General features: G+C 59.5%; 1 pseudogene; it reads left to right on the top strand.

Moving 5' to 3' along the window:
* The first annotated feature begins 999 nt into the window (after positions 1-999).
* LOC140730143 (cytoplasmic tRNA 2-thiolation protein 1 pseudogene) overlaps positions 1000-20445 on the top strand; it is a 131064-nt pseudogene continuing 111618 nt past the window's right edge.

Below are 20445 nucleotides of genomic sequence, written 5' to 3' on the forward strand. Positions count from 1 at the left end.
CCACTTTATACTTGAATGATCTGGATGAAGGAACTGATGCATTGGGGCCAAGTTTACAGATGGTATCGAGATAGGTGGAGGGTCGTGTAGTGTCGCATGGGGCATGGAGTCTGCAGAAGGACTTGGACAGTTTGGGAGAATGGGCAAAGGAGTGGTCAGATCGAATGTGAGAAGGAGCCAGGTGAGTATGCATGCGTGGTGAATTCATTGGGTCTCCTCTGTATGGCGGGCTCTCTCCCTTGGGCGCAGGCTTTTGAATACGCATGTTTTTGCCTTGGCGGGCCTGAATCGTCACTCCCACACCGTAGGTCCCACATACACCATTACTAATATGACTCAGTAACCATACCCTGCTGTCATTCTCGTTCGCTGCAGAGGCATCAGGTGGAGCACGGCGTAGGATCATCCACTCTGGCAGAAAGAACAAAACTCCGAGATCAGAGTTGGAAAGGGACTTTAGTTCAGGATTCCCTGGAGGTAACTTGCAGGTTGTCGGTAGTAAAGAAGTCAAATACAATGTTAGCATTCATTTTGAGAAAACAAGGATGTAATGCTGAGAATCACGAGCAAGGCACAAGAGGGCCTCTGCTCCATTAGGAGTTTGTGGAGATCTGGGATGTTGTTGGAGATTCTTGGACGTTTCCTTAGCTGCTTGGTGGGAAGCATTCTGACTGGTTCATCGTCGCCTGGTATACAGCCTCCAATGCCCAGGATGGGAAGATACGGTAGAGGATGGTGGACTGAAACAGCTCCATCTTGGGCATGACCCTCTCCACCACTGAGGAGTTGTTCAAGAGGTGGTGCCTCAGGAAGGTGGCATCCATCATTAAAGACCAGAACGTTCCCTCTTTGTATTAGTGCCATCAGGAGGGAGGTACAGGAGCCTGAAGACCCGCACTCAGTGTCTGAAGAGCAGCTTCTTCCCTCCACCATCAGATTTCTGAACCCATGAGCACTACCTGGTTATTCATATTTATATTGTAACTCCCTGTAACGGCAATGCCTCACACTGCCCTCCGGCCGCAAAGCAACGAACTTCGCGATGTATGTCAGCCTGATTAATAAACCTGATTCTGAGGCACTGGTCAGACTGCCTTTGGAATAGTGTGAGCAATCTTTAGGCCTGAATTTCTAAGGAAAGATGTGCTGGCCCTGGAGAGGGTCGAGAGGAGACTGACTGCAAAGATCCGAGGAAGGAAAGGCTTAACGTGTTGGGGCAACAAACAGAATGGCAGATGGAATATGGTGTAGGGAGGTGTACGGTCATGCACTTCGGTAGAAGCAATAAAGGCGTCGAATATTTTCTTAACGGGGAGAAATTTCAAAAATCATAGGTGCAGAAAGGACTTGGGAATCCTTGTGCAGGATTCACCAAAGGTTAACTGGCAGCTTGTGTTAGTGGTGAGGAAGGCAAATGCAACGTTAGGATTCATTTCGAGAGAACTAGAATTTAAAGGCAAGGATGTAACGCTAAGGCTTCATTAAGGCTTTGATCAGACCACTGTTGGAGTATTGTGAGCAGTTTGAGGCCCCTTATCTCAGAAGAGATGTACTGAGATGTGAGCTTCAGCAGAATGATTCCAAGATTGAAAAGTTTAACGTATGAGGAGCACTGGGCTTTTACTTGCTGTAGTTTACAAGAATGAGGGAAAGCTCTCATTGAAACCTATCAAATATCGAAAGGCCTCGATAGGGTGGATGTGGAGAGCATGCATCCTATAGTGAGGGAATCTAGGACCAAAAGCACAGCTTCAAATTACAAGGACGTTCTTTTAGAACAGACATGAGGAAGAATTTCTTTAGCTAGAGGGTGGCAAATCTACGGAATTCATTGGCACAGGTGGCTGTGGAGGCCGTCACTGGGTACATTTAAAGTGGAGGTTGATATGTTCTTGATTTGTAAGGGTGTGGGGAGAAGGCAGGAGAGTGGGGTCGAGAGGAATAATAAATATATTAATAATAAATAAATAATAATAATGAATCAGTCATGATGGAATGACAGAGCAGATTTGATGGACCAATGGGGCCTAATTCTGCCCCAAGATCTTATGGTCTAAAAGGCTGCAGGAACTCAATGAGTTAGACAACACTTCCAACATGTGAGGGCCACAAGCCAACTCGAGTGCAGGAAATACAGAGACTTCAGCAAATAAAATAAAACTAATTACGTATTACAGAAATTAACAAGAAAAACTAACAGAGCTCAGGCAAACTGCACAGAAACTTGATGAACAGAAATCACTGACGATACACAGACAAACTCAGTCTGAGTTACACCTGACAAGGATTCACAATGACCCAACAAAGAGGGGTTGGCATGCCCCCCCCGAAATACACCCTGGAGCACGTAGGGGTTCTGGGGCATTGACATTACTGTGCTGATTAAATTATCCCGAATTGAATAAGAGTGATAAATACAAAGAGTTTAACAATTCCCATGATCCCAAACGAGACAGCTGCAAAGCAGTGAAAACCCAGAGCTAGCGCAAAGACGAAGAACTAGACATAAAGGTGAAACAATCCAAGGATGAAGCACAGCCAGGAGGCAACACCAAGAAAGCAACAGTCCACAGACAATAAGAAACCTCGTTTCTCGAAACGACCCTTGGTTGTGACGCAAGATATGAAGAGCACTAGATTTGTCTCTGTAAATGCGTGTGATGGAATGCAGAAGGATATGACCCAGAAAGCGTCTGCACAGTACTGTAGTAATTTTACATTTTGCACTGTGCTGCTGCCACACAGATAAAAGACCATGACATACGTGAGTGAAGATAAACCTGATTCTGATCTGGGTCTCTGTCGTGGACTGGGAGTCGGAAGGGGGCAGGGAGACGGGAATCGTGGTTGGGAAAAGAGGAAAGGGGAGGGAGGCAGTGGGAAGCACCAAAGAGACAGTCTGTAAAGATCAATCAACTAATGGTTTGGAGTAACTGACCTCGGCTGGCGTCTCAGGGTTGAGTGTGTCTCCGACCGTAACACCACCGGCCCCAGCACTCCTCCTCTGCCACCTGCAGAGTGTGTCTCCGACAGTAACACCACCCGCCCCAGCTCCTCCTCTGCCACCTGCAGAGTGTGTCTACGACAGTAACACCACCCGCCCCAGCACTCCTCCTCTGCCACCTGCAGAGTGTGTCTCCGACCGTAACACCACCCGCCCCAGCACTCCTCCTCTGCCACCTGCAGAGTATGTCTACGACAGTAACACCACCCGCCCCAGCACTCCTCCTCTGCCACCTGCAGAGTGTGTCTCCGACAGTAACACCACCCGCCCCAGCACTCCTCCACTGCCACCTGCAGAGTGTGTCTCCGACCGTAACACCACCCGCCCCAGCACTCCTCCTCTGCCACCTGCAGAGTGTGTCTCCGACAGTAACACCACCCACCCCAGCATTCCTCCTCTGCCACCTGCAGAGTGTGTCTATGACAGTAACAACACCCGCCCCAGCACTCCTCTGCCACCTGCAGAGTGTGTCTCCGACAGTAACACCACCCGCACCAGCACTCCTCTGCCACCTGCAGAGTGTGTCTCCGACCGTAACATCACCAGCCCCAGCACTCCTCCTCTGCCACCTGCAGAGTGTGTCTCCAACAGTAACACCACCCGCCCCAGCACTCCTCCTCTGCCACCTGCAGAGTGTGTCTCCGACAGTAACACCACCCGCCCCAGCACTCCTCCTCTGCCACCTGCAGAGTGTGTCTCCAACAGTAACACCACCCGCCCCAGCACTCCTCTGCCACCTGCAGAGTGTGTCTCCGACAGTAACACCACCCGTCCCAGCACTCCTCCTCTGCCACCTGCAGAGTGTGTCTATGACCGTAACATCACCCACCCCAGCACTCCTCCTCTGCCACCTGCAGAGTGTGTCTCCGACAGTAACACCACCCGCCCCAGCATTACTCTGCCACCTGCAGAGTGTGTCTCCGACCGTAACACCACCCGCCCCAGCACTCCTCCTCTGCCACCTGCAGAGTGTGTCTCCGACCGTAACACCACCCGCCCCAGCACTCCTCTGCCACCTGTAGAGTGTGTCTCCGACCGTAACACCACCCGCCCCAGCACTCCTCCTCTGCCACCTGCAGAGTGTGTCTACGACAGTAACACCACCCGCCCCAGCACTCCTCCTCTGCCACCAGCAGAGTGTGTCTACGACAGTAACACCACCCACCCCAGCACTCCTCCTCTGCCACCTGCAGTGTGTCTACGACAGTAACACCACCCGCCCCAGCACTCCTCCTCTGCCACCTGCAGAGTGTGTCTACGACAGTAACACCACCCGCCCCAGCACTCCTCCTCTGCCACCTGCAGAGTGTGTCTACGACAGTAACACCACCCGCCCCAGTACTCCTCCTCTGCCACCTGCAGAGTGTGTCTCCAACAGTAACACCACCCGCCCCAGCACTCCTCCTCTGCCACCTGCAGAGTGTGTCTCCGACAGTAACACCACCCGCCCCAGCACTCCTCATCTGCCACCTGCAGAGTGTGTCTCCGACAGTATCACCACCCGCCCCAGCACTCCTCCTCTGCCACCTGCAGAGTGTGTCTACGACAGTAACACCACCCGCCCCAGCACTCCTCCTCTGCCACCTGCAGAGTGTGTCTACGACAGTAACACCACCCGCCCCAGCTCTCCTCCTCTGCCACCTGCAGAGTGTGTCTACGACAGTAACACCACCCGCCCCAGCACCTCCTCTGCCACCTGCAGAGTGTGTCTCTGACAGTAACACCACCCGCCCCAGCACTCCTCCTCTGCCACCTTCAGAGTGTGTCTCCGACAGTAACACCACCAGCCCCAGCACTCCTCCTCTGCCACCTGCAGAGTGTGTCTCCGACAGTAACACCACCCGCCCCAGCACTCCTCCTCTGCCACCTGCAGAGTGTGTCTCCGACAGTAACACCACCAGCCCCAGCACTCCTCCTCTGCCACCTGCAGAGTGTGTCTCCGACAGTAATACCACCCGCCCCAGCACTCCTCCTCTGCCACCTGCAGAGTGTGTCTACGACAGTAACACCACCCGCCCCAGCACTCCTCCTCTGCCACCTGCAGAGTGTGTCTCCGACAGTAACACCACCCGCCCCAGCACCTCCTCTGCCACCTGCAGAGTGTGTCTCTGACAGTAACACCACCCGCCCCAGCACTCCTCCTCTGCCACCTTCAGAGTGTGTCTCCGACAGTAACACCACCAGCCCCAGCACTCCTCCTCTGCCACCTGCAGTGTGTCTCCGACAGTAACACCACCCGCCCCAGCAATCCTCCTCTGCCACCTGCAGAGTGTGTCTCCGACAGTAACACCACCTGCCCCAGCTCCTCCTCAACCACCTGCAGAGTGTGTCTACGACAGTAACACCACCCGCCCCAGCTCCTCCTCTGCCACCTGCAGAGTGTGTCTCCGACAGTAACACCACCCGCCCCAGCACTCCTCCTCTGCCACCTGCAGAGTGTGTCTCCGACAGTAACACCACCCGCCCCAGCAGTCGTCCTCTGCCACCTGCAGAGTGTGTCTCCGACAGTAACACCACCCGCCCCAGCAATCGTCCTCTGCCACCTGCAGAGTGTGTCCGACAGTAACACCACCCGCCCCAGCAATCGTCCTCTGCCACCTGCAGAGTGTGTCTCCGACAGTAACACCACCCGCCCCAGCAATCCTCCTCTGCCATCTGCAGAGTGTGTCTCCGACAGTAACACCACCCGCCCCAGCTCCTCCTCTGCCACCTGCAGAGTGTGTCTACGACAGTAACACCACCCGCCCCAGATCCTCCTCTGCCACCTGCAGAGTGTGTCTCCGACAGTAACACCACCCGCCCCAGCACTCCTCCTCTGCCACCTGCAGAGTGTGTCTCCGACAGTAACACCACCCGCCCCAGCACTCCTCCTCTGCCACCTGCAGAGTGTGTCTACGACAGTAACACCACGGGCCCCAGCACTCCTCTTCTGCCACCTGCAGAGTGTGTCTATGACAGTAACACCACCCGCCCCAGCACTCCTCCTCTGCCACCTGCAGAGTGTGTCTCCGACAGTAACACCACCCGCCCCAGCACTCCTCCTCTGCCACCTGCAGAGTGTGTCTCCGACAGTAACACCACCCGCCCCAGCACTCCTCCTCTGCCACCTGCAGTGTGTGTCTTCGACAGTAACACCACCCGCCCCAGCTCCTCCTCTGCCACCTGCAGAGTGTGTCTTCGACAGTAACACCACCCGTCCCAGCTCTCCTCCTCTGCCACCTGCAGAGTGTGGCTACGACAGTAACACCACCCGCCCCAGCTCTCCTCCTCTGCCACCTGCAGAGTGTGTCTACGACAGTAACACCACCCACCCCAGCACTCCTCCTCTGCCACCTGCAGAGTGTATCTACGACAGTAACACCACCCGCCCCAGCACTCCTCCTCTGCCACCTGCAGAGTGTGTCTACGACAGTAACACCACCCGCTCCAGCACTCCTCCTCTGCCACCTGCAGAGTGTGTCTACGACCGTAACACCACCCGCCCCAACTCTTCCTCTGCCACCTGCAGAGTGTGTCTCCGACAGTAACACCACCCGCCCCAGCACTCCTCCTCTGCCACCTGCAGAGTGTGTCTACGACAGTAACACCACCCGCCCCAGCACTCCTCCTCTGCCACCTGCAGAGTGTGTCTCCGACAGTAACACCACCCGCCCCAGCACTCCTCCTCTGCCACCTGCAGAGTGTGTCTCCGACAGTAACACCACCCGCCCCAGCACTCATCCTCTGCCACCTGCAGAGTGTGTCTACGACAGTAACACCACCCGCCCCAGCACTCCTCCTCTGCCACCTGCAGAGTGTGTCTCCGACAGTAACACCACCCGCCCCAGCACTCCTCCTCTGCCACCTGCAGAGTGTGTCTCCGACAGTAACACCACCCGCCCCAGCACTCCTCCTCTGCCACCTGCAGAGTGTGTCTACGACAGTAACACCACCCGCCCCAGCACTCCTCCTCTGCCACCTGCAGAGTGTGTCTCCGACAGTAACACCACCCGCCCCAGCACTCCTCCTCTGCCACCTGCAGAGTGTGTCTACGACAGTAACACCACCCGCCCCAGCACTCCTCCTCTGCCACCTGCAGAGTGTGTCTCCGACAGTAACACCACCCGCCCCAGCACTCCTCCTCTGCCACCTGCAGAGTGTGTCTCCGACAGTAACACCACCCGCCCCAGCACTCCTCCTCTGCCACCTGCAGAGTGTGTCTCCGACCGTAACACCAACCGCCCCAGCACTCCTCCTCTGCCACCTGCAGAGTGTGTCTACGACAGTAACACCACCCGCCCCAGCACTCCTCCTCTGCCACCTGCAGAGTGTGTCTCCGACAGTAACACCACCCGCCCCAGCACTCCTCCTCTGCCACCTGCAGAGTGTGTCTCCGACAGTAACACCACCCGCCACAGCACTCCTCCTCTGCCACCTGCAGAGTGTGTCTCCGACAATATCACCACCCGCTCCAGCACTCCTCCTCTGCCACCTGCAGAGTGTGTCTCCGACAGTAACACCACCCGCCCCAGCACTCCTCCTCTGCCACCTGCAGAGTGTGTCTACGACCGAAACACTACCCGCCCCAGCACTCCTCCACTGCCACCTGCAGAGTGTATCTACGACAGTAACACCACCCGCCCCAGCTCCTCCTCTGCCACCTGCAGAGTGTGTCTCCGACAGTAACACCACCCGTCCCAGCACTCCTCCTCATCCACCTGCAGAGTGTGTCTCCGACAGTAACACCAGCCGCCACAGCTCCTCCTCTGCCACCTGCAGAGTGTGTCTCCGACAGTAACACCACCCGCCCCAGCACTCCTTTGCCACCTGCAGAGTGTGTCTCCGACAGTAACATCACCCGCCCCAGCACTCCTCCTCTGCCACCTGCAGAGTGTGTCTCCGACAGTAACACCACCCGCCCCAGCACTCCTCCTCTGCCACCTGCAGAGTGTGTCTCCGACAGTAACACCACCCGCCCCAGCACTCCTCTGCCACCTGCAGAGTGTGACTCCGACAGTAACACCACCCGCCCCAGCACTCCTCTGCCACCTGCAGAGTGTGTCTACGACAGTAACACCACCCGCCCCAGCACTCCTCCTCTGCCACCTGCAGAGTGTGTCTCCGACAGTAACACCACCCGCCCCAGCACTCCTCCTCTGCCACCTGCAGAGTGTGTCTACGACAGTAACACCACCCGCCCCAGCACTCCTCCTCTGCCACCTGCAGAGTGTGTCTCCGACAGTAACACCACCCGCCCCAGCACTCCTCTGCCACCTGCAGAGTGTGTCTCCGACAGTAACACCACCCGCCCCAGCACTCCTCCTCTGCCACCTGCAGAGTGTGTCTCCGAAAGTAACACCACCTGCCCCAGCACTCCTCCTCTGCCACCTGCAGAGTGTGTCTCCGACAGTAACACCACCCGCCCCAGCTCCTCCTCTGCCACCTGCAGAGTGTGTCTACGACAGTAACACCACCTGCCCCAGCACTCCTCCTCTGCCACCTGCAGAGTATATCTCCAACAGTAACACCACCCGACCCAGCTCCTCCTCTGCCACCTGCAGAGTGTGTCTACCACAGTTACACCACGCGCACCAGCTCCTCCTCTGCCACCTGCAGAGTGTGTCTACGACAGTAACACCACCCGCCCCAGCACTCCCCCTCTGCCACCTGCAGAGTGTGTCTCCGACAGTAACACCGCCCGCCCCAGCACTCCTCCTCTGCCACCTGCAGAGTGTGTCTACGAAAGTAACACCACCCGCCCCAGTACTCCTCCTCTGCCACCTGCAGAGTGTGTCTCCGACAGTAACACCGCCCGCCCCAGCACTCCTCCTCTGCCACCTGCAGAGTGTGTCTACGAAAGTAACACCACCCGCCCCAGTACTCCTCCTCTGCCACCTGCAGAGTGTGTCTCCGACAGTAACACCACCCGCCCCAGCACTACTCCTCTGCCACCTGCAGAGTGTGTCTACGAAAGTAACACCACCCGCCCCAGCTCCTCCTCTGCCACCTGCAGAGTGTGTCTACGACAGTAACACCACCCGCCCCAGCTCCTCCTCTGCCACCTGCAGAGTGTGTCTCAGACAGTAACACCACCCGCCCCAGCTCCTCCTCTGCCACCTGCAGAGTGTGTCTCCGACAGTAACACCACCCGCCCCAGCACTCCTCCTCTGCCAGCTGCAGAGTGTGTCTCCGACAGTAACACCACCCGCCCCAGCACTCCTCTGCCACCTGCAGAGTGTGTCTACGACAGTAACACCACCCGCCCCAGCTCCTCCTCTGCCACCTGCAGTGTGTCTACGACAGTAACACCACCCGCCCCAGCACTCCTCCTCTGCCACCTGCAGAGTGTGTCTACGACAGTAACACCACCCGTCCCCAGCACTCCTCCTCATCCACCTGCAGAGTGTGTCTCCGACAGTAACACCACCCGCCACAGCACTCCTCCTCTGCCACCTGCAGAGTGTGTCTACGACAGTAACACCACCCGCCCCAGCACTCCTCCTCTGCCACCTGCAGAGTGTGTCTACGACAGTAACACCACCCGCCCCAGCTCCTCCTCTGCCACCTGCAGAGTGTGTCTCCGACAGTAACACCACCCGTCCCAGCACTCCTCCTCATCCACCTGCAGAGTGTGTCTCCGACAGTAACACCACCCGCCCCAGCACTCCTCCTCTGCCACCTGCAGAGTGTGTCTCCGACCATAACACCACCCGCCCCAGCTCCTCCTCTGCCACCTGCAGAGTGTGTCTCCGACAGTAACACCACCCATCCCAGCACTCCTCCTCATCGACCAGCAGAGTGTGTCTCCGACAGTAACACCACCCGCCCCAGCACTCCTCCTCTGCCACCTGCAGAGTGTGTCTACGACAGTAACACCACCCACCCCAGCTCCTCCTCTGCCACCTGCAGAGGGTGTCTCCGACAGTAACACCAGCCGCCCCAGCACTCCTCCTCTGCCACCTGCAGAGTGTGTCTACGACAGTAACACCACCCGCCCCAGCTCCTCCTCTGCCACCTGCAGAGTGTGTCTCCGACAGTAACACCACCCGCCCCAGCTCCTCCTCTGCCACCTGCAGAGTGTGTCTCCGAAAGTAACACCACCCGTCCCAGCTCTCCTCCTCTGCCACCTGCAGAGTGTGTCTACGACAGTAACACCACCCGCCCCAGCTCTACTCCTTTGCCACCTACAGAGTGTGTCTACGACAGTAACACCACCCGCCCCAGCACTCCTCCTCTGCCACCTGCAGATTGTGTCTACGACAGTAACACCACCCGCCCCAGCACTCCTCCTCTGCCACCTGCAGAGTGTGTCTACGACAGTAACACCACCCGCCCCAGCTCCTCCTCTGCCACCTGCAGAGTGTGTCTCCGACAGTAACACCACCCGCCCCAGCTCCTCCTCTGCCACCTGCAGAGTGTGTCTCCGACAGTAACACCACCCGTCCCAGCTCTCCTCCTCTGCCACCTGCAGAGTGTGTCTACGACAGTAACACCACCCGCCCCAGCTCTCCTCCTCTGCCACCTGCAGAGTGTGTCTACGACAGTAACACCACCCACCCCAGCACTCCTCCTCTGCCACCTGCAGAGTGTGTCTACGACAGTAACACCACCCGCCCCAGCACTCCTCCTCTGCCACCTGCAGAGTGTGTCTACGACAGTAACACCACCCGCCCCAGCACTCCTCCTCTGCCACCTGCAGAGTGTGTCTACGACAGTAACACCACCCGCCCCAACTCTTCCTCTGCCACCTGCAGAGTGTGTCTCCGACAGTAACACCACCCGCCCCAGCACTCCTCCTCTGCCACCTGCAGAGTGTGTCTACGACAGTAACACCACCCGCCCCAGCACTCCTCCTCTGCCACCTGCAGAGTGTGTCTCCGACAGTAACACCACCCGCCCCAGCACTCCTCCTCTGCCACCTGCAGAGTGTGTCTCCGACAGTAACACCACCCGCCCCAGCACTCCTCCTCTGCCACCTGCAGAGTGTGTCTCCGACCGTAACACCACCCGCCCCAGCACTCCTCCTCTGCCACCTGCAGAGTGTGTCTCCGACCGTAACACCACCCCGCCCCAGCACTCCTCCTCTGCCACCTGCAGAGTGTGTCTACGACAGTAACACCACCCGCCCCAGCACTCCTCCTCTGCCACCTGCAGAGTGTGTCTACGACAGTAACACCACCCGCCCCAGCACTCCTCCTCTGCCACCTGCAGAGTGTGTCTCCGACCGTAACACCACCCGCCCCAGCACTCCTCCTCTGCCATCTGCAGAGTGTGTCTACGACAGTAACACCACCCGCCCCAGCACTCCTCCTCTGCCACCTGCAGAGTGTGTCTCCGACAGTAACACCACCCGCCCCAGCACCTCCTCTGCCACCTGCAGAGTGTGTCTCTGACAGTAACACCACCCGCACCAGCACTCCTCCTCTGCCACCTTCAGAGTGTGTCTCCGACAGTAACACCACCAGCCCCAGCACTCCTCCTCTGCCACCTGCAGTGTGTCTCCGACAGTAACACCACCCGCCCCAGCAATCCTCCTCTGCCACCTGCAGAGTGTGTCTCCGACAGTAACACCACCTGCCCCAGCTCCTCCTCAACCACCTGCAGAGTGTGTCTACGACAGTAACACCACCCGCCCCAGCTCCTCCTCTGCCACCTGCAGAGTGTGTCTCCGACAGTAACACCACCCGCCCCAGCACTCCTCCTCTGCCACCTGCAGAGTGTGTCTCCGACAGTAACACCACCCGCCCCAGCAGTCGTCCTCTGCCACCTGCAGAGTGTGTCTCCGACAGTAACACCACCCGCCCCAGCAATCGTCCTCTGCCACCTGCAGAGTGTGTGTCCGACAGTAACACCACCCGCCCCAGCAATCGTCCTCTGCCACCTGCAGAGTGTGTCTCCGACAGTAACACCACCCGCCCCAGCAATCCTCCTCTGCCATCTGCAGAGTGTGTCTCCGACAGTAACACCACCCGCCCCAGCTCCTCCTCTGCCACCTGCAGAGTGTGTCTACGACAGTAACACCACCCGCCCCAGATCCTCCACTGCCACCTGCAGAGTGTGTCTCCGACAGTAACACCAACCCGCCCCAGCACTCCTCCTCTGCCACCTGCAGAGTGTGTCTCCGACAGTAACACCACCCGCCCCAGCACTCCTCCTCTGCCACCTGCAGCGTGTGTCTACGACAGTAACACCACGGGCCCCAGCACTCCTCTTCTGCCACCTGCAGAGTGTGTCTATGACAGTAACACCACCCGCCCCAGCACTCCTCCTCTGCCACCTGCAGAGTGTGTCTCCGACAGTAACACCACCCGCCCCAGCACTCCTCCTCTGCCACCTGCAGAGTGTGGTCTCCGACAGTAACACCACCCGCCCCAGCACTCCTCCTCTGCCACCTGCAGTGTGTGTCTTCGACAGTAACACCACCCGCCCCAGCTCCTCCTCTGCCACCTGCAGAGTGTGTCTTCGACAGTAACACCACCCGTCCCAGCTCTCCTCCTCTGCCACCTGCAGAGTGTGTCTACGACAGTAACACCACCCCGCCCCAGCTCTCCTCCTCTGCCACCTGCAGAGTGGTGTCTACGACAGTAACTCCACCCACCCCAGCACTCCTCCTCTGCCACCTGCAGAGTGTATCTACGACAGTAACACACCCGCCCCAGCACTCCTCCTCTGCCACCTGCAGAGTGTGTCTACGACAGTAACACCACCCGCTCCAGCACTCCTCCTCTGCACCTGCAGAGTGTGTCTACGACCGTAACACCCACCCGCCCCAACTCTTCCTCTGCCACCTGCAGAGTGTGTCCTCCGACAGTAACACCACCCGCCCCAGCACTCCTCCTCTGCCACCTACAGAGTGTGTCCTACGACAGTAACACCACCCGCCCCAGCACTCCTCCTCTGCCACCTGCAGAGTGTGTCCTCCGACAGTAACACCACCCGCCCCAGCACTCCTCCTCTGCCACCTGCAGAGTGTGTCTCCGACAGTAACACCACCCGCCCCAGCACTCATCCTCTGCCACCTGCAGAGTGTGTCTACGACAGTAACACCACCCGCCCCAGCACTCCTCCTCTGCCACCTGCAGAGTGTGTCTCCGACAGTAACACCACCCGCCCCAGCACTCCTCCTCTGCCACCTGCAGAGTGTGTCTCCGACAGTAACACCACCCGCCCCAGCACTCCTCCTCTGCCACCTGCAGAGTGTGTCTACGACAGTAACACCACCCGCCCCAGCACTCCTCCTCTGCCACCTGCAGAGTGTGTCTCCGACAGTAACACCACCCGCCCCAGCACTCCTCCTCTGCCACCTGCAGAGTGTGTCTACGACAGTAACACCACCCGCCCCAAGCACTCCTCCTCTGCCACCTGCAGAGTGTGTCTCCGACAGTAACACCACCCGCCCCAGCACTCCTCCTCTGCCACCTGCAGAGTGTGTCTCGACAGTAACACCACCCGCCCCAGCACTCCTCCTCTGCCACCTGCAGAGTGTGTCTCCGACCGTAACACCACCCGCCCCAGCACTCCTCCTCTGCCACCTGCAGAGTGTGTCTACGACAGTAACACCACCCGCCCAGCACTCCTCCTCTGCCACCTGCAGAGTGTGTCTCCGACAGTAACACCACCCGCCCCAGCACTCCTCCTCTGCCACCTGCAGAGTGTGTCTCCGACAGGTAACACCACCCGCCACAGCACTCCTCCTCTGCCACCTGCAGAGTGTGTCCTCCGGACAATATCACCACCCGCTCCAGCACTCCTCCTCTGCCACCTGCAGAGTGTGTCTCCGACAGTAACACCACCCGCCCCCAGCACTCCTCCTCTGCCACCTGCAGAGTGTGTCTACGACCGAAACACCACCCGCCCCAGCACTCCTCCACTGCCACCTGCAGAGTGTATCTACGACAGTAACACCACCCGCCCCAGCTCCTCCTCTGCCACCTGCAGAGTGTGTCTCCGACAGTAACACCACCCGTCCCAGCACTCCTCCTCATCCACCTGCAGAGTGTGTCTCCGACAGTAACACCAGCCGCCCCAGCTCCTCCTCTGCCACCTGCAGAGTGTGTCTCCGACAGTAACACCACCCGCCCCAGCACTCCTTTGCCACCTGCAGAGTGTGTCTCCGACAGTAACATCACCCGCCCCAGCACTCCTCCTCTGCCACCTGCAGAGTGTGTCTCCGACAGTAACACCAACCCGCCCCCAGCTCTCTCCTCTGCCACCTGCAGAGTGTGTCTCCGACAGTAACACCACCCGCCCCAGCACTCCTCTGCCACCTGCAGAGTGTGTCTACGACAGTAACACCACCCGCCCCAGCACTCCTCCTCTGCCACCTGCAGAGTGTGTCTCCGACAGTAACACCACCCGCCCCAGCACTCCTCCTCTGCCACCTGCAGAGTGTGTCTACGACAGTAACACCACCCGCCCCAGCACTCCTCCTCTGCCACCTGCAGAGTGTGTCTCCGACAGTAACACACCACCCGCCCCAGCACTCCTCTGCCACCTGCAGAGTGTGTCTCCGACAGTAACACCACCCGCCCCAGCACTCCTCCTCTGCCACCTGCAGAGTGTGTCTACGACCGTAACACCACCCGCCCCAGCAACTCCTCCTCTGCCACCTGCAGAGTGTGTCTACGACAGTAACACCACCCGCCCCAGCACTCCTCCTCTGCCACCTGCAGAGTGTGTCTACGACAGTAACACCACCCGCCCCAGCACTCCTCCTCTGCCACCTGCAGAGTGTGTCTCCGACAGTAACACCACCCGCCCCAGCACTCCTCTGCCACCTGCAGAGTGTGTCTCCGACAGTAACACCACCCGCCCCAGCACTCCTCCTCTGCCACCTGCAGAGTGTGTCTCCGAAAGTAACACCACCTGCCCCAGCACTCCTCCTCTGCCACCTGCAGAGTGTGTCTCCGACAGTAACACCACCCGCCCCAGCTCCTCCTCTGCCACCTGCAGAGTGTGTCTACGACAGTAACACCACCTCCCCAGCACTCCTCCTCTGCCACCTGCAGAGTATATCTCCAACAGTAACACCACCCGACCCAGCTCCTCCTCTGCCACCTGCAGAGTGTGTCTACCACAGTTACACCACGCGCACCAGCTCCTCCTCTGCCACCTGCAGAGTGTGTCTACGACAGTAACACCACCCGCCCCAGCACTCCCCCTCTGCCACCTGCAGAGTGTGTCCTCCGACAGTAACACCGCCCGCCCCAGCACTCCTCCTCTGCCACCTGCAGAGTGTGTCTACGAAAGTAACACCACCCGCCCCAGTACTCCTCCTCTGCCACCTGCAGAGTGTGGTCTCCGACAGTAACACCGCCCGCCCCAGCACTCCTCCTCTGCCACCTGCAGAGTGTGTCTACGAAAGTAACACCACCCGCCCCAGTACTCCTCCTCTGCCACCTGCAGAGTGTGTCTCCGACAGTAACACCACCCGCCCCAGCACTACTCCTCTGCCACCTGCAGAGTGTGTCTACGAAAGTAACACCACCCGCCCCAGCTCCTCCTCTGCCACCTGCAGAGTGTGTCTACGACAGTAACACCACCCGCCCCAGCTCCTCCTCTGCCACCTGCAGAGTGTGTCTCAGACAGTAACACCACCCGCCCCAGCTCCTCCTCTGCCACCTGCAGAGTGTGTCTCCGACAGTAACACCACCCGCCCCAGCACTCCTCCTCTGCCAGCTGCAGAGTGTGTCTCCGACAGTAACACCACCCGCCCCAGCACTCCTCTGCCACCTGCAGAGTGTGTCTACGACAGTAACACCACCCGCCCCAGCTCCTCCTCTGCCACCTGCAGAGTGTGTCTACGACAGTAACACCACCCGCCCCAGCACTCCTCCTCATCCACCTGCAGAGTGTGTCTCCGACAGTAACACCACCCGTCCCCAGCACTCCTCCTCATCCACCTGCAGAGTGTGTCTCCGACAGTAACACCACCCGCCACAGCACTCCTCCTCTGCCACCTGCAGAGTGTGTCTACGACAGTAACACCACCCGCCCCAGCACTCCTCCTCTGCCACCTGCAGAGTGTGTCTACGACAGTAACACCACCCGCCCCAGCTCCTCCTCTGCCACCTGCAGAGTGTGTCTCCGACAGTAACACCACCCGTCCCAGCACTCCTCCTCATCCACCTGCAGAGTGTGTCTCCGACAGTAACACCACCCGCCCCAGCACTCCTCCTCTGCCACCTGCAGAGTGTGTCTCCGACCATAACACCACCCGCCCCAGCTCCTCCTCTGCCACCTGCAGAGTGTGTCTCCGACAGTAACACCACCCATCCCAGCACTCCTCCTCATCGACCAGCAGAGTGTGTCTCCGACAGTAACACCACCCGCCCCAGCACTCCTCCTCTGCCACCTGCAGAGTGTGTCTACGACAGTAACACCACCCACCCCAGCTCCTCCTCTGCCACCTGCAGAGTGTGTCTCCGACAGTAACACCACCCGCCCCAGCACTCCTTTGCCACCTGCAGAGTGTGTCTCCGACAGTAACATCACCCGCCCCAGCACTCCTCCTCTGCCACCTGCAGAGTGTGTCTCCGACAGTAACACCACCCGCCCCAGCTCTCCTCCTCTGCCACCTGCAGAGTGTGTCTCCGACAGTAACACCACCCGCCCCAGCACTCCTCTGCCACCTGCAGAGTGTGTCTACGACAGTAACACCACCCGCCCCAGCACTCCTCCTCTGCCACCTGCAGAGTGTGTCTCCGACAGTAACACCACCCGCCCCAGCACTCCTCCTCTGCCACCTGCAGAGTGTGTCTACGACAGTAACACCACCCGCCCCAGCACTCCTCCTCTGCCACCTGCAGAGTGTGTCTCCGACAGTAACACCACCCCGCCCCAGCACTCCTCTGCCACCTGCAGAGTGTGTCTCCGACAGTAACACCACCCCGCCCCAGCACTCCTCCTCTGCCACCTGCAGAGTGTGTCTACGACCGTAACACCACCCGCCCCAGCACTCCTCCTCTGCCACCTGCAGAGTGTGTCTACGACAGTAACACCACCCGCCCCAGCACTCCTCCTCTGCCACCTGCAGAGTGTGTCTACGACAGTAACACCACCCGCCCCAGCACTCCTCCTCTGCCACCTGCAGAGTGTGTCTCCGACAGTAACACCACCCGCCCCAGCACTCCTCTGCCACCTGCAGAGTGTGTCTCCGACAGTAACACCACCCGCCCCAGCACTCCTCCTCTGCCACCTGCAGAGTGTGTCTCCGAAAGTAACACCACCTGCCCCAGCACTCCTCCTCTGCCACCTGCAGAGTGTGTCTCCGACAGTAACACCACCCGCCCCAGCTCCTCCTCTGCCACCTGCAGAGTGTGTCCTACGACAGTAACACCACCTGCCCCAGCACTCCTCCTCTGCCACCTGCAGAGTATATCTCCAACAGTAACACCACCCGACCCAGCTCCTCCTCTGCCACCTGCAGAGTGTGTCTACCACAGTTACACCACGCGCACCAGCTCCTCCTCTGCCACTGCAGAGTGTGTCTACGACAGTAACACCACCCGCCCCAGCACTCCCCACTCCCCTGCCACCTGCAGGAGTGTGTCTCCGACAGTAACACCGCCCGCCCCAGCACTCCTCCTCTGCCACCTGCAGAGTGTGTCTACGAAAGTAACACCACCCGCCCCAGTACTCCTCCTCTGCCACCTGCAGAGTGTGTCTCCGACAGTAACATCACCCGCCCCAGCACTCCTCCTCTGCCACCTGCAGAGTGTGTCTCCGACAGTAACACCACCCGCCCCAGCTCTCCTCCTCTGCCACCTGCAGAGTGTGTCTCCGACAGTAACACCACCCGCCCCAGCACTCCTCTGCCACCTGCAGAGTGTGTCTACGGACAGTAACACCACCCGCCCCAGCACTCCTCCTCTGCCACCTGCAGAGTGTGTCTCCCGACAGTAACACCACCCGCCCCAGCACTCCTCCTCTGCCACCTGCAGAGTGTGTCTACGACAGTAACACCACCCGCCCAGCACTCCTCCTCTGCCACCTGCAGAGTGTGTCTCCGACAGTAACACCACCCGCCCCAGCACTCCTCTGCCACCTGCAGAGTGTGTCTCCGACAGTAACACCACCCGCCCCAGCACTCCTCCTCTGCCACCTGCAGAGTGTGTCTACGACCGTAACACCAACCCGCCCCAGCACTCCTCCTCTGCCACCTGCAGAGTGTGTCTACGACAGTAACACCACCCGCCCCAGCACTCCTCCTCTGCCACCTGCAGAGTGTGTCTCCGACAGTAACACCACCCCCGCCCCAGCACTCCTCCTCTCTGCCACCTGCAGAGTGTGTCTACGACCGAAACACCACCCGCCCAGCACTCCTCCACTGCACCTGCAGAGTGTATCTACGACAGTAACACCACCCCGCCCCAGCTCCTCCTCTGCCACCTGCAGAGTGTGTCTCCGACAGTAACACCACCCGTCCCAGCACTCCTCCTCATCCACCTGCAGAGTGTGTCCTCCGACAGTAACACCAGCCGCCCCAGCTCCTCCTCTGCCACCTGCAGAGTGTGTCTCCGACAGTAACACCACCCGCCACAGCACTCCTCCTCTGCCACCTGCAGAGTGTGTCTCCGACAATATCACCACCCCGCTCCAGCACTCTCCTCTGCCACCTGCAGAGTGTGTCTCCGACAGTAACACCACCCCGCCCCAGCACTCCTCCTCTGCCACCTGCAGAGTGTGTCTACGACCGAAACACCACCCGCCCCCAGCACTCCTCCACTGCCACCTGCAGAGTGTATCTACGACAGTAAACACCACCCCGCCCCAGCTCCTCCTCTGCCACCTGCAGAGTGTGTCTCCGACAGTAACACCACCCGTCCCAGCACTCCTCCTCATCCACCTGCAGAGTGTGTCTCCGACAGTAACACCAGCCGCCCCAGCTCCTCCTCTGCCACCTGCAGAGTGTGTCTCCGACAGTAACACCACCCGCCCCAGCACTCCTTTGCCACCTGCAGAGTGTGTCTCCGACAGTAACATCACCCGCCCCAGCACTCCTCCTCTGCCACCTGCAGAGTGTGTCTCCGACAGTAACACCACCCGCCCCAGCTCTCCTCCTCTTGCCACCTGCAGAGTGTGTCTCCGACAGTAACACACCTGCCCCAGCGACTCCTCTGCCACCTGCAGAGTGTGTCTACGACAGTAAACACCACCCGCCCCAGCACTCCTCCTCTGCCACCTGCAGAGTGTGTCTCCGACAGTAACACCACCCGCCCCAGCACTCCTCCTCTGCCACCTGCAGAGTGTGTCTACGACAGTAACACCACCCGCCCCAGCACTCCTCCTCTGCCACCTGCAGAGTGTGTCTCCGACAGTAACACACCGCCCCAGCATCCTCTGCCACCTGCAGAGTGTGGTCTCCGACAGTAAACACCACCGCCCCAGCACTCCTCCTCTGCCACCTGCAGAGTGTGTCTACGACCGTAACACCACCCGCCCCAGCACTCCTCCTCTGCCACCTGCAGAGTGTGTCTACGACAGTAACACCACCCGCCCCAGCACTCCTCCTCTGCCACCTGCAGAGTGTGTCTACGACAGTAACACCACCCGCCCCAGCACTCCTCCTCTGCCACCTGCAGAGTGTGTCCTCCCGACAGTAACACCACCCGCCCCAGCACTCCTCTGCCACCTGCAGAGTGTGTCTCCGACAGTAACACCACCCGCCCCAGCACTCCTCCTCTGCCACCTGCAGAGTGTGTCTCGAAAGTAACACCACCTGCCCCAGCACTCCTCCTCTGCCACCTGCAGAGTGTGTCTCCCGACAGTAACACCACCCGCCCCAGCACTCCTCCTCTGCCACCTGCAGAGTGTGTCTACGACCGTAACACCACCCGCCCCAGCACTCCTCCTCTGCCACCTGCAGAGTGTGTCTACGACAGTAACACCACCCGCCCAGCACTCCTCCTCTGCCACCTGCAGAGTGTGTCTACGACAGTAACACCACCCGCCCCAGCACTCCTCCTCTGCCACCTGCAGAGTGTGTCTCCGACAGTAACACCACCCGCCCCAGCACTCCTCTGCCACCTGCAGAGTGTGTCTCCGACAGTAACCACCACCCGCCCCAGCACTCCTCCTCTGCCACCTGCAGAGTGTGTCTACGACAGTACACCACCACCCAGCACTCCTCCTCTGCCACCTGCAGAGTGTGTCTCCGACAGTAACACCACCCGCCCCAGCACTCCTCTGCCACCTGCAGAGTGTGTCTCCGACAGTAACACCACCCGCCCCAGCACTCCTCCTCTGCCACCTGCAGAGTGTGTCTCCGAAAGTAACCACCACCTGCCCCAGCACTCCTCCTCTGCCACCTGCAGAGTGTGTCTCCGACAGTAACACCACCCGCCCCAGCTCCTCCTCTGCCACCTGCAGAGTGTGTCTACGACAGTAACACCACCTGCCCCAGCACTCCTCCTCTGCCACCTGCAGAGTATATCTCCAACTGTAACACCACCCGACCCAGC

Source organism: Hemitrygon akajei, chromosome 7 (assembly GCF_048418815.1).
Source record: "Hemitrygon akajei chromosome 7, sHemAka1.3, whole genome shotgun sequence".
NCBI lineage: Eukaryota > Metazoa > Chordata > Chondrichthyes > Myliobatiformes > Dasyatidae > Hemitrygon > Hemitrygon akajei.